The following is a 14,087-nucleotide window of genomic DNA, read 5'->3' on the forward strand; positions in this document are numbered from 1 at the left end:
GCTCATGTCTACCTGGAAGGTGGCTGAAAATAGATAAAAGTGCTGTCTTCCCATGGCATGCCTGCATTATGTAATAAATTTCCTTTCTCCACTCTCACCTTGTCTTTTTGTTTGGCATATAGAGGTAAATAGCCAGAGTTGACATTTAGAACTCGTGAACTTTGTGTGTGTGTGTGGGGGGGGGGTCTAAAACTCCAAGTTCAAAGCTACATTAGATCCTCAGTACTGTCTTACCCAATTGTGTCTGCTCTAGATTCTTGTGTTAAATCCCTACACACACCACCTTTGGAAGGCATTAATTTTAGGTGAAGTCTTTTGGATGGAGTCCTCATGACATGATTACTTCTCTCATTAAAAATTACAAATATAGCATATACATTTAAAGAGTATAGAAAGTCAAGGTGACACTGTTCAAAAAGAAATGTTCTTATTGCCTGACTTATGTAATTGTAACCCCTCTGTACATCACTTTTACAATAAAGATGTTTTTGAAAAAAAATTTAAGTAAAGAAAGTTTTTCAAATGTAAGCTTGAATTTTTAATTACTAAGAAATGTTCTAATTTTTTCTCTATTTCCATAGGGAAATGTCTTCTTTAGAGATCATGATTAATTACACAATCAATATCCAATCAATTAGTTTGTAAACTATATTCTCTATTAAGTGTTCCCCTAACAGAGCATCTAATTTGTCATTCTCTCTCTCTTTCTCTCTCTTCCTCTGTTTCTCTGTCTGTACCTCCATCCCCTCTCTCTTCCCTCCATTCCTCCCTCTCCCTACTTTCTCTGCCATGAGAGGACACATTCAGAAAGTAGCTGTCTGGAAATGAGCTCTTGTTTGAATCCAGACTCATTGGCTACATAATCTCAGACTTCTATCCTCCAAAACAATGGAAAAGTAAATCTCATATATAGGCCATCATCTGTTGTGTCTCATTATGATGGCCTGTGCTGGTTAAAATTTTACCCAGGTGTTTCACCCCATCCTTGGTGTGACTGACAACTATGCAATTAAGACTGCTGAGGGAAGAACACAGAAATGTCACAGCCCCTCCTCCACTTTGGGGCCTGGACTCTCCTTCCCTAGCTCCTGAGAGGCCACATTTCAATGTTATCTCTTCCAAGCACCCAACCAGGAGTGGACATTGGACCTGGAACAAGATGTTAGTGTCACTTTTCCAAGAACTGATTCCTAACTAATGGCCCATGGCACCTTCCCACAGCCCCACAACCTCCTGCAGGGCTGCCATTTGCTGCTAACTGCTTTCTGGGATCAGAGCCCTTAGAAATGAGCTCCAAAAGCCTTCTAAAATGGCCCAGGCTTCAAATTTTCAAGAATTCTCATTAGCTTCTGTTTGTTTGCAACCCTAAGTTTTTGGAGAATTCTTAGTTGATCATGAGACTAGTGGTCACCTAAATTGTCACCTCTACTGGCTGGAAGGATTTTAGGAGATTTGGGATCCTAAACAATTCAAACATCTGTCCTAAACTTCAGTAGAGAAAGGTAAAGAAAGAATTATATTATGTTATAGTTCACACACACACATACACCCCACATTGTTGTCTCAGAGAGAAAGACAGAGAGAGAGAGAGAGAGAGAGGCCTATTAGACCCCACCAATCTTGCCTTCATAGCCCCAGAAATAGTTCAGAGGTATGAAATAGTGTGGAAGACAAATATTTTATTCTACAAGGGTCTCCAATCCCTACCTTTCTTATAAAAACCTATATAGCCAAAAGCCTTTTACTGCTTTGTTGAGAAATGGAGTTCTACTTGATTTGATAACAAAGTAATTTAAGACATTTCTCTAAAGTTGTTAAGCCTGGCCCCCAAAATGCTCTTGACAGTGCTGGAATTGTCTGATGCCTTCAAGTGGTGCATTTTCTGGGTTCCTGCCCCATCTACAGAGGGGCTATCTGTCCCTTCCTGCTCTGTAAGTCACAGGACAAGCAGGTCCCAGCAGCAGCTCACTCTTTCTCAAGAGCTGGAGGCAATGATAGTATTTTTATGCTATGTGCATTTTGCCCTTTTCAGGCATTCTCTGCTCTTATCTGGTCAATTTCTCTTCACCGTTGCTCTGGTAAACCTCGGAAGGGTGCAGAGGGAGAGAATGCTCATGGGCTTTGCCATCTCACACGTGGACACTGGCACAGCCGGTCCTTCACAGAGGAGGCCGTGCAGCTGGGAGCTGGGCCTCTTCTTTCAGAGCCTGTTGAAGGATTGATCATATTTTTTAATTTCACTAGAGTTTTGGGAGGGAATGATGAAAGAAGTGACATTGATCAAGATATATTATACTCACAAATTGACATGTTGAATTGAAACCCATTCATACAACTACATAAAAGATAATAAAAATAAATATTTTAAATGTTTTTTGCCAATTACAAAGGCTGACAGAAAGACTGGCTAACCATAAAGAGTTCAGGAACCAAAGGAAAAATAAACATTCTAATAAATGCCAAATTTCACAATAATCAAAGTTGTGAATGCAAATTTGAGCAGTAACAGTCTATTTTCCTCCACCAAATTAGCAAGGTCCTAAGAAAAAGAAATAAAAATAAACTACTCTATTTAAAAATCTTGTAAATTAACCAGGCACCAATGACTCATGCCTGCAATTCTAGCTACTCAGAAAGCTGAGATCTAAATATCTCAGTGCAATCTTTCATATCCAATTATTTTATCCTTCGGTCTTTTATCCCCAATATACCAGCAAAAAGCCAGAAGTAGAAATATTACTCATGCAGTCAAGCACCATCTATGAGAAAAAAGCCAAACAAGAGTGGGAGGCATTGAGTTCAAGCCCCAGCCTGGCACACAAACACAGTCATAACTTTATATAAACATTGTACTCCAGAAATATGTTCTATCTTATATCTATAAATAGATTAAGAAAAAGCATTCCATCGGTAGGAAGAACTCATGAAACTTATGATCGTTAATTTATTTGTCAACTTGAATGGGCATAGAGGCAGTATTCAGTCAGAATTACCTCAGGTATGCTGGGCCCAGTGGCTCACACCCATAATCCTAGCTATTCAGGAGGGTGAGATCTGAGGATCATGACTTGAAGACAGCCAGGGAAGAAAAGTCTTTGAGACTTATCTCCAAGTGCTGTTGCTCAAATGGCAGAGCACTAGCCTTGAGCACCCAGGACAGCACCCAGGCCCTGAGTACAAGACCTGGGATTGGCAAAAAAATAATAATAATCTCAGATGTTTCTTTGGGGGGAGTTTTAGGTGGGAATAACCTTCAAATTGGTGGACTCTGAGTAAAGTAGATGGTCTTCTGTAATGGCTTGACTAAAATGAAAACCGGACACCCAAGAGCAGGAAGAAATTCTGCCAGCAGATGGCTTTTGAACTTGAATTACAGACAACATCAGCTCCTTTCTAGCCTCCCAGTCTGCTGACCTCTCCCACAGACTTTGAACTTTCCATACTCTGTAATTGTGGGAGCCAGTTCCTTTAAAACCTTCTGTATATGCAGATAGATGATAGCAAGCTAGACAAATATGTATTATCTCTCTCATTCTCTCTCTCTCTGTCACACACACACACACACACACACACACACACACACAATTGGGTCTATTCTCTGGAGAACTCTGACTAATTTGGTTGCTGTATTCTTTCCCTCAACTCTGTACCTTTCAAATATTCTATGGAGCTGACTCATCTTGTCCCTTGAGCAAAACATGGGTGAGCCCCTGGTGATTTGTAGCCATATTTATGTAATAAAAAGTCATCTGATCCCTTCCAGTCACAAAGCAGGAGCTCATCCCTGCTGCGTAGACTGTCACATGAATGCTGAGAACTGCAGAAGGCACTTACCTCTCTAAGGCCCTTCCTCCCTCCAGACCTAGCTGGCTTTTCACTGTCTTCCTGCCAGCTCCCCTAGGCACTTCTCCCTAGGCTGCCTCCTGCTCCTTCAGGGGATATATGAGGGAAAAGAAGATGCTCCCATACAAGAAAAAAATCTTTCCTACCAGATAATGACAAGATCAGCCATTGGGGACCACCTATGATCACTGTTGAAGATTGGCTTCTATGGGACAATTTCATGAACTCTTCGGAGATGCCCCTCTTCCGTGCCAGCCCATTGCTGGAGTCTTCTACCCACTTCTTCTCAGGGACAGCACCTCTTCTCACTGGTCCACAGCTCCCCTGACTGCCAGGAACCCATTCTACACAGACATTCCTTTTCCATTCCCACCTGTGAGGAGCACACTCACCCAACCAAGGTCAAAGAATGAAGTGTAGCAAAAGTGAGACATTGATGGCCACCTTGCAAGATCAGGGTCTGCTTGATGGCAGGCATGCTCTTTGGAATTACAACAATTACATATCTAGTACATAAAGATCCCACCTCCTAACTCCTCCCTGGTCCAAATACTCTGAGGTACACATTCTCTCCCAGACACTGCATCAGTTACATTGTGGTGCTCAGTGGAGCACCCAGTGCTTCAAATCACCCAGTGATTCAAATATATATGCCTCTTGAGGGTGATTGAACTTTAGAAGGGGTTTGGCTTTCTCTACTCCCTTTGGTTCTTTTATGGTGGGAAGGCTTTTGGGATTTTTAGCATGTATCCAGGTTCTGCCTATTTTCTTATTTTATTGCAGTCCATTCTTCCCCTTTGATCATCAGTCCCATTCTAATCCATCCTATTTATCTATGAGCTTTCCAGTGTGTGAATTTTGTCACATCTACAAGTTGCTTTACACATAAGCTACTCATAATTTTCTACTCAGGGTCAAATGTCTTCTCTTAAAAATGGGCCACCACTGGCTATTTCTAACATACAAAGGTGGCTTTAAGCTGGTTCCATCTCCCATGCTAACTGAATGCTGCATAAGACAGACGGGGTCCATGCCATGCGAGTGAGAGTCAGCTGGGCTCTTCCCATAGCTGTCTGCAGTGAAAGCACACACGTATAAGCACCGTCTCTTGGGTGGTACAGTTGCCTATTGGTGTCTGTGAAGGGCTCATCTCCAGGACCCTATGCTCTCCAGGATATCAAACCCCTGCACATTAAAGTCCCTTATACAGAATGCTGTCATATTTGCATAGACTCAAAAGCAATGCACCTCCAGAATACTCTAAATCATCTTTCAAATAGATTTCTTATGATCCTTACAATAATGACAATGCTAAGAAAGCAGTGGTTAGACTGTAGCATTTACAGAGGCAATAGAAAGATAATTGATTGATGGTTGGTTGATTAGAAGTTAGAGGTTGTTGGTAGGGAGGGCTACCTGCCCTGTTCTCAGGCAAGCTTTGTCCCTCCTTGCAAGTGCTGCTTAAGAAGCCTGTCTAGTCTCACATTGGAAAGTTAAAGTAGATGATGAAGGAGGGACAAAAATGGAAAGTAGGCAGATCAACCTACACAGCAGCCAAGTGGAAACAAGGCCCCTTTCTCCTTCTAAAGAGCCTGCAAGACAGAGGGAGCAGCCCAGACAGACGCAACACCCCTGAGCACCCTGGAGCAGACCTACACAGGGGACAGGCACCCCTCACTTTGGGGTGAGGTGAACAGTGGCCCAACCAGAAGCCAGAACAGCCGAGACTTGCCCAAAAGGGCTATAAAAGAGGGACTCCATGAGCTCTGCAAAGGGCTACTGGTGTCCAGGTCACCTTCTCTTTCTCTCATACCCCTTCCTCTTCCTCTTTCTTGCTGGAGAAGCAGGTGAATGGCTAAACGTGGCCTTCCAGTTAGGAGTCCTAGTTGAGTGGGGTTAATCTTTATACCAATCTGCCAATAGCCAAAAGGCTTTCCTCAACTTTTCTGATGACTTACTCTCACTTTTCAATCAACTTTGCCTTTGCTCCCACTTTTTCTGCCTCATAACTCTTTATTTGGTGGAGGAAATAAGGGATGTAAGACACCCTTAGATTTTATCAGTGGCAACTGTACAACCTGAAAAAATCCCACAGGGCTCTCCTTTTGACATCCTTCTGTAAAACCTCTTACACCTTCTCCCCACCCCCTAACAATCCCAGAAAGGTGATCACAGCTTCACACATGCCAAACATTAAATCTCACTGAAATTAAGACTAGTTTCTAAGATCAAACAGTCTTTGGGCAGGCATGGATGTCAACAAATAATTGTCTCCAGCTCAAGTTCTTGGCATCACATCACAGTTACCATTGAAAGGCTTTCAAAGAGGGTTGGTCTCAGTTCATTGTTCAAAGTACAAAGACACCACAGAGTGGAGCTGATTCGGAACTGGGGTGAACAGAGCCTAGAAGTAAAGGCTGCTCACTGCAGGAAATCTGGGGCAGCCCCTATCCGGTACAGCAGCACCCTCAACCTAGCAAGACACTGACCGATGGCTCACACCTTATAATCCTAGCTGTTCAGGAGGCTGAGATCTGTGGATCAGTTTGAAATCCTTCTGAGCAGGAAAGTCTACAAACACACACACACACACACACACACACACACACACACACACACCCTCAACCTAGTCCCTCTCATTTCAGAATATTCCCCACACCATACTCTCTTGAGAGATGGACACAGAATAAGAGAAAAAGAAGGAAAAAAAAACTCTCTTTACAGTGTAGCAAAGATAGGAAAATCACCTTCCAAGCATTTGCTTAATCACATTTCTGTACTGGGAGAGGAAATTACCTGTAAATCTTTCCTTCCTGTTAGGTGTGAAGCTGATGGGTCTTCCCTTGGGAGATGGGTATTTATAACTCCCTAATGACTAGAGAGAGAGCAGAGCCCTGCATTCCTGTGCCCACCCCAGGGAAGCACATCAAAGAAGCTTTTCACAAACTGGGACATCCCCCTTTCCCCTACACCCTGGATGGAATGTATAATAAGCTCCACAGCTGACCCTAGAGGTCACCCCACAAGCTCTTTCCTGTTGGAAACTTGTTCTGTGAGCGCTGAGTCATTATGTAGCAGCCCTGACATTCACATCCCCATTAGATGCAAGAGCCTCAGTGTCTACACTACCTTGAACACAAAGGCTGTGGGATTTCGGGTTGCTTGGATTTGCTTTCAGTTTTTAAAAAATAAAAACCCAGGTTGCACTTTTTTTCCCTCAGTACAAAAGCAATACATGTTTGTCATAAAAATATTCCAACAGCACAGATAAGCAGAATGGAAAAATAAAAAGCTCCCATTATTGCATCAAACAGAGAATAAACACGGTGAGCATGTTGGGATACATCTTTCCAGACTTTTTCTCTGCAGAGATCTATCCATTTACTGTTGCAACACAAGAGTATAGACTGAACATCCTGGCGATAAACTTGCCACCCCCGCCCCTTTGGCACTGTGTTCAGAACATTTTTCCATGTTATTAAATATCTACACAATATTTTTCTATTTTGCAATGTGAACAAAGTTTGACAGGTTTGTTTGAATATAAAAGAATCCACACTTAAAATTTCATATCCTTAGATATAACCATCCTAAATATCTACACACCAAATACAGGAGCACCAAACTTCATCAAACAAACACTACTGACTCTAAAAACACTCATAGACCCAAACACATTGATAGTTGGGGACTTTAACACTCCACTATCACCTCTGGACAGATCAACACGCCAAAAACGGAACTAAGAAACCACAGAACTAAACAATTGCATAGACCAACTAGATGATGCTAAGTGAAAAGAACTCCATGTTATGGAAATGATTGTTATACCACAGTTGTAACTACTTTCAACGTGCCATGTGTAACTGTAGCTTCTATTATTGATGATCTTCTTGTAACACCTTCCTGTGGTTGTACCTACACTATCTCTGTATATTGGTATTAGAACATGGAAGTTGAAGGGGAATACCAAAATTGAGAGACACAGGGTAAAAAAAGACAAACAACTACAAAAGTAATACTTGCAAAACTGTTTGGTGTAAATGAACTGAACAACTCATGGGGGGGGAAGGAAAGGGGGAGGGGGGGAAGGAAAGGGGGAGGGGGGACGGGGGAGGGGGAATGAGGGACGAGGTAACAAACAGTACAAGAAATGTATCCAATGCCTAATGTTTGAAAATGTAATCTCTCTGTAATTCAGTTTGATAATAAAAACTTTAAAAAATGGAAAAAAAAATTCATATCCTTTGCTTTAGCTGTTGTGCCCCTGGAGAAACTGGGGAAACATTGGGGTCAATCAAAAGAACCCATACTTGGTGTTTTTTCTTTCCATTGGCAAACCAAGGACATTGCCAATGTTCCCTCTAAAAACTCTCCTAAGAGTTAATTATGATCATAACTGATTTAAGGAGCTCTGCAACTCTCAAGCTTCGAACACGTTCCTATCCATCTAAGGTCTTCAAGTCAAATGAGAATATGTTGGAATAGATCTTTCCAGACTTTTTCTCTGCAGAGATATAGCCATTTAATGTTACAATCAGAGATCACATTGAAGATCCTAGTAATGAAATTGTCTTTCTTCTTTGGCTGGAAACCCCCTTCCCTTTTTAACCCTCCCCATCTTGACTACCATCATTGAAAATGATACTCACTGTCAAAACTGTCTCTCCATGTACAACACACATGGCATTAGGTAAACAAAGCTTAGAAGGAAAGGTGCAACTCAGCTCTTCCACTGAGAGTGGGAGCTCTGGGCTCCAATGCCACCATCATCAGTGCTTCCCCCTGTCCCTCTGCAGACATTTAATGCTCTGGAGGTGGCAGCATGCCAGCTCTCAGAAGTGATGCCCAGCCTGGCCATCGTCCAATTCCTTCCACACTCACAGCTGCCACTGTCTTGTGAGGGAGACTGTCTTTATTCTCCACCACAAACCCAGCCCCAGGCATCCCTCACTCTGACAGGTCCTCAAACACAGCACCCACAGACGACTTTGCTCTGTGACCCTCTTTGCTAACTTTCTGATTCAACCAATAGGGAACTGTGCAGGTAAGAAGAGAAGTGACCTCCTCCAAGGGTCAGAGTAGCGAATGGGGCGCTTTACTCCTGACAAGACTCACCTCGTGCTCACCAACCAAAAACATGCTAGGAAGTAAAGTAGTTTAACGCTTCTTGCTCAAGTAGTGAAAAAAAACCAAAAGCCTAGTCCAACTTGAAGTGGGTCACTCTACTCCACTACTCTACAACAAAAATTAATCTTTAGTGGATCACCCTGTGGATTTTTTTGGAGGGTGGGGCTGGTCCTGGGTCACTGTCCTTGGGCTCTTTTTGCTCAAGTCTAGCACTCTTCCACTTGAGTCACATCACCACTTACGGCTTTATCTGTGATTAAAGAATCTCACAGACTTTCCTGCCCAAACTTGCTTCAAACAGTGATCCTCAGATATCAGCCTCCTGAGTAGCTAAGGATTACAGGCGTGAGCCCCAGGTGCCCAGCCACTCTGTGGATCTTCAAGTGATCAATTACTGGCTGTCCTTAGAGAAGCAATCTGGTTCACTAAAGACACCATCAGGCTAGATTCAGAAAACCCAAGTTGTTATTTCCCCACGAGTAAACATACGTAGACATGTTGAGTTAGAGCCAAACCCTCAGAGCTCTCGAACGCGCACTCCTCCTGCGTGGACTGGCTTTCCTATAGAGCCTCGATGCCTAAGTCCTAAACTAGCATCTATCCTTCCTGCACTGTGCTTAAGAGTTCATTAACAACACTTTCTATGGTAACTGGCTTTTCTGTTTTCATTCTAAAATTGCCCCCAAAATAAAAACTGCAGAGCTGAGGTACTAGTGGTGCTAAGAAATGGCAGATATAGGATTCAAATACAAATAGTCTACCTAGCCCAGGCTCATGGTTGTAAGTCTATACCATTCCATCCTCTGGCTTTGAGAATATGGGATGGTTAATTGGAGTTGGTGAAAGGGTTAAATATGATCAAGACCATGTATTTGGCACATACTAAGTCCTAAATACATGTGAGTCAATATCACTTTGTATCTTCTGGGTGAATTTAATAAAGCATACGAACAGTTGAAAATTATGAAAAACTGAACAGCTACAGAAAAACTGAGCAACAACAAAACTAATGGATTTGATATAATACACAGTGCATTAAAGTAAAACTTTAACTTTTTAATTATTTGTATAAAGGTGATGTACTGAGGAGTTACAATTACATAAGTCAGGTAAAGAGTACATTTCTTTTTGGACAATGTCACCCCTTCCCTCACTCTTTTCCAATTTTTCCCTCCCATCCCCCACCCACAAGTTGTATAGTTCATTTTCAACATAATGTCTAGTGAGTTCTACTGCTGCATTTGTCAACCCTTTGCCCCTCCATTTCTGTGCCTTCCCTTACATTCCCCAAAACATATAAATGAACAAATAGGACAAAAAGTAGAAAACGGAAACAGCAGCAAACAAAAAACCTCTTGTTTCCATTTCCAGGTGTTCATTTCAATAAATAGTCATTTGTATGATCCGATACACATAGGCATTGCACCTTTGTGCTCTCCTAAGAGTATCCTCATTTAGTCTGTGTGAATGCCTAGAGTCTTGTAAACATATGGAATATATGATAGTATTATTATTATTGTGTGTATGAATCTACATGCATGCTGGAGCTTGAACTTAAAGCCCAGGTGCTGTCTCTTTTTAGCTCTTTTCCCTCAAGGATAACACTTTACCACTTGAACCATAGTTCTACTTTCAGCTTTTTGCTGAGTAATTGGATAAGAAACTTTCCTACCCCAGCTGGCTTCAAATGTGATCCTCAGATCTCAGCCTCCCCAATAGCTAGAATTACATATGTGAGCCACTGGGAGATATATTTCCTTTACTTAAGATGTTTCTCAGAATATGCCAAGCAGAAGAGGTTGAGTAAAACACCAATGCTCCTTCAGACCCCCAGTCTTCCAATTGGTTCCTAACCCCTCCATGCCATCAGATCACCTGCAGCTGCCTTCACTTGTAAAGGCAGTTAAAAGAAAACTGCCACCCACCTAAAACCAAGACAAAAGACCAGACCATGGGAGCCATTACAAACACTGGCACCAGACTCTTTTATTTCAAATGCAATTATAATACTCATTACATGGTAGCTAAGACTAAAAATGCAAATAAAAATCAACACGCTACAAAGAGATTGTTTTGGTGAAGCAAATAGGAAGATCATTATTTGTTTGTAAGTGTCCACTTCAACCCATCACAAATGACCTGACAAGCAGCTGATGAAAGGAATAGCTAAATGTAAGCTGCCTGTCAGCCCTTCCAGAGAAATCCCACAAAGAGGCTGCCAGCAATTCCCTTTTCTTAGAAATAATAGGCAATCATATTAAGTCCAATAATAGAAAAATCACGGAGTCCAAACTCTTCTGTTAAAACTGGGTCACTCTTTGCCTGCATGGGCTTTGTGTCTCAGCCATCTCTCAGCAGCCCTGAGGTTCACCTGTTGGCAGGCACACTCCTGAGTAGCAGCCTTGGGGGCTGGTAGAAATCCCTCTGAGCTTCCACCAAAGAGCTTCCAAATGTATCAGCCCTCACATCACCAAAGGGAAGAAAATTAAGAGATTAAAAAAGAGGCAGTTTTTAATAGAGTTTTATGACCATTTCCCTGCAGAAACTTGGCTCAGCATGCAGCTAGCAGTGGCTTCCCCAGCCCCCATGCTGTTTCCACATAAAGACCTCAGAAAAGGCAGCCATATTTGTGGAGCCACCACCACCCCACACCTCTGGTCTTGCTGTCTCACATACAGACATGGTGGTTTGGATATGAAATGCTCCCCAGAGGACCCATGTGTTAAAGGGGAGGTTGCTTATGGGAAGTTCCTGAGAAGGCCTAGTAGGAGTAGGTGGGTCACTGGGGACATGTCTTGTCTGGGACTGTTTTTGTCACTATCTTCTCTACCCCTCCTCCTCCTCCTTCAGTTCCTCCTCCTTCCTCTCTTGGTCTTCTGTCCCTGTCTCTGTCCTCCTCCTTCTTCCTCTTTCTCTATGTCTCTGTCTCTCTCTGGCTTCCTCCTCCTCCTTCTTCTTACTCTCTGCCTTTGTCTTCTGACTCTGTGTTCATCCTTTGCTTCTTCCTCTCTGTCTCCTTATCTCTCTCCCTGTTTGTTTGTTTTTTTCTCTTTCTCTGTCTCTCTCCTCCAGCTTCTTCCCCTCCTCCTTCTCCCCCTACCTCTCTCCCTTATTTCCCTCTCCTTCCTGAGGCAGGAGAGGTAAGCAGAGTCCAATGTCATCATAGGCTTATAGCAACAAAGTCCTCACCACCACACCCCCTCTCCCCTCAGGCCTGTAGCAATGAAGCCAGCCAACCACCAACTGAACCTGTGAAGCCAAACAAATCTTTCCTCCTTTGAATTATTTCTCTCAGGTATTTGTCACATGACAAATCGTTCTCTAACACAGTGGGAAGCCATGGACAATCCCACAGAGGTGGGAAGAAACTGGCTGAGGGCCCAGAAGTCTCAGCACATACAAGCAAGTCCCTAGAAAAGGCTGCAGGGGCTCAGGTCCCAGCTGTCTGTCAGGACACAATGCTCTCTATACCTTCCCTGAGGTCTCTTGTTTTCCTGCTTCCTTTCCTCTTGTCTTGATAGTCTTGACCTCTCTCAAGACATGGCCTTAAAACTGGTTTTTAAGCAGGAGCCATGTTTACAGAATATGATATGGCTGAACATCACACAGAGGATGGAAGCTATGTTCTATGACTCATTCAAGGATTTTGTTTTCCACATAATGGAGGTTACAGAGACTATATTGAAAAAAGTAGGGAAGAAGAGTTGGGAGGACTGGTCAAGGATGAGGGAAGAAAGTAGAACCCATGGGGATGAGGTTGTAGAAACAGTACAAATCAAAAGGGGAAGCACAGGACACTACTGTAGGGATGAAATTCGGGGACACATCAGGAAAAGTGAGCCACTCACAGAGACACAGCACAGCAAGAGTGGCTCAAACATGCGGTCCCAACTGCTTGAGAGCTAGAGATCCAGGGATCATGATTTGTGCCAGTTGGTGGCCAAAACGGTTTAAAGAATCCTTCTCAAACAATGGCTGTGACTATCATCCAATAGTATGTGCCTATCTCCCCAGTGATGTAGAAAACATAAGTAGGAGGGTTAAAGTTCAGACCAAGCATAAAATGAGACTGCATAACTAATAAAAATAACTAACAAAAAGCCTAATGCAAAAAAGGCTGGCAGAGTGGCTCAAGTGATAGACCACCTGCTTATTAGCAATTTCAAAATCCTGAGTTCAAACCTCAGTACTGCCAAAAAATTAAAAGACATGTGATATACAATTCCACATACAACATGGTTAGAGAAGTTAATTCATAGAAACAGAAAGCAGAATACAGTCAACAGGGACTGGGAAGGTGAGAATTGGGAGTTAGTCTTCAGTGGGTACAAAATTTCCATTTGGAAAGATGAAAAAGTTCTGGAGATGGATGACAGTAGCAGCTATGCACCTATGTGAATGAACCTAAACCAGAGCAGACACTCAAAAGTCATTAAAACAGTAAATCTTATGAAATGCACATCTTAGCACAATAACAATGGGTAGTATAGGAGAGTTCAGGTATATGAAAGACTGAATCTGACAAGGAGCTGTTTCAATATCACTTAAAAAACTCAGGGACAGAAAGGGGATAGCAAAGTGCCAGCAGGCCATAGGGCTCTTCCAGACATGCCTTTCTCACTGGTGTCTGAATTTAGGCACCTGACATCTGTGTTTCTTTTCTTTCTATTTTCTTTTTCTCATGTGTGTGTGCATGCATGTATGTGTATGTGTGTGTGTGTGTGTGTGTGCACACGCACATGCTAGGGCTTGAACTTGGGACCTCTCACCTTGCTTTTTTCACTCAAGGCTGGAGCTCTACCACTTGAGCCACATTTCCATTGATGCCTTTCTTGCTGGTTTCTTGCCTTGTTACTTACCAACTTTCCAAGTCAATGCTCAGGTCTTAGCCTCCTGAGTAGCTAGGGTTACAGGTCTGAGCCCAGGGGACCAATTGGAACCTTTCTACATGACTGAAAAAAAGAAGAGGAATCCTTGATTGGGAATTACTCCAAATACATGCCAAATACGTTGCTCTTCACTCACCTGGAGGTGATCGGGGCATGGTAAGTGGTAAGGATAGTCTTCTCTAGCATCCCAAAGCCTCTTCTGAGAAAGCAGAGGATAAATGGCGA

Source organism: Perognathus longimembris, chromosome 6, assembly GCF_023159225.1.
Source record: "Perognathus longimembris pacificus isolate PPM17 chromosome 6, ASM2315922v1, whole genome shotgun sequence".
Classification (NCBI taxonomy): domain Eukaryota; kingdom Metazoa; phylum Chordata; class Mammalia; order Rodentia; family Heteromyidae; genus Perognathus; species Perognathus longimembris.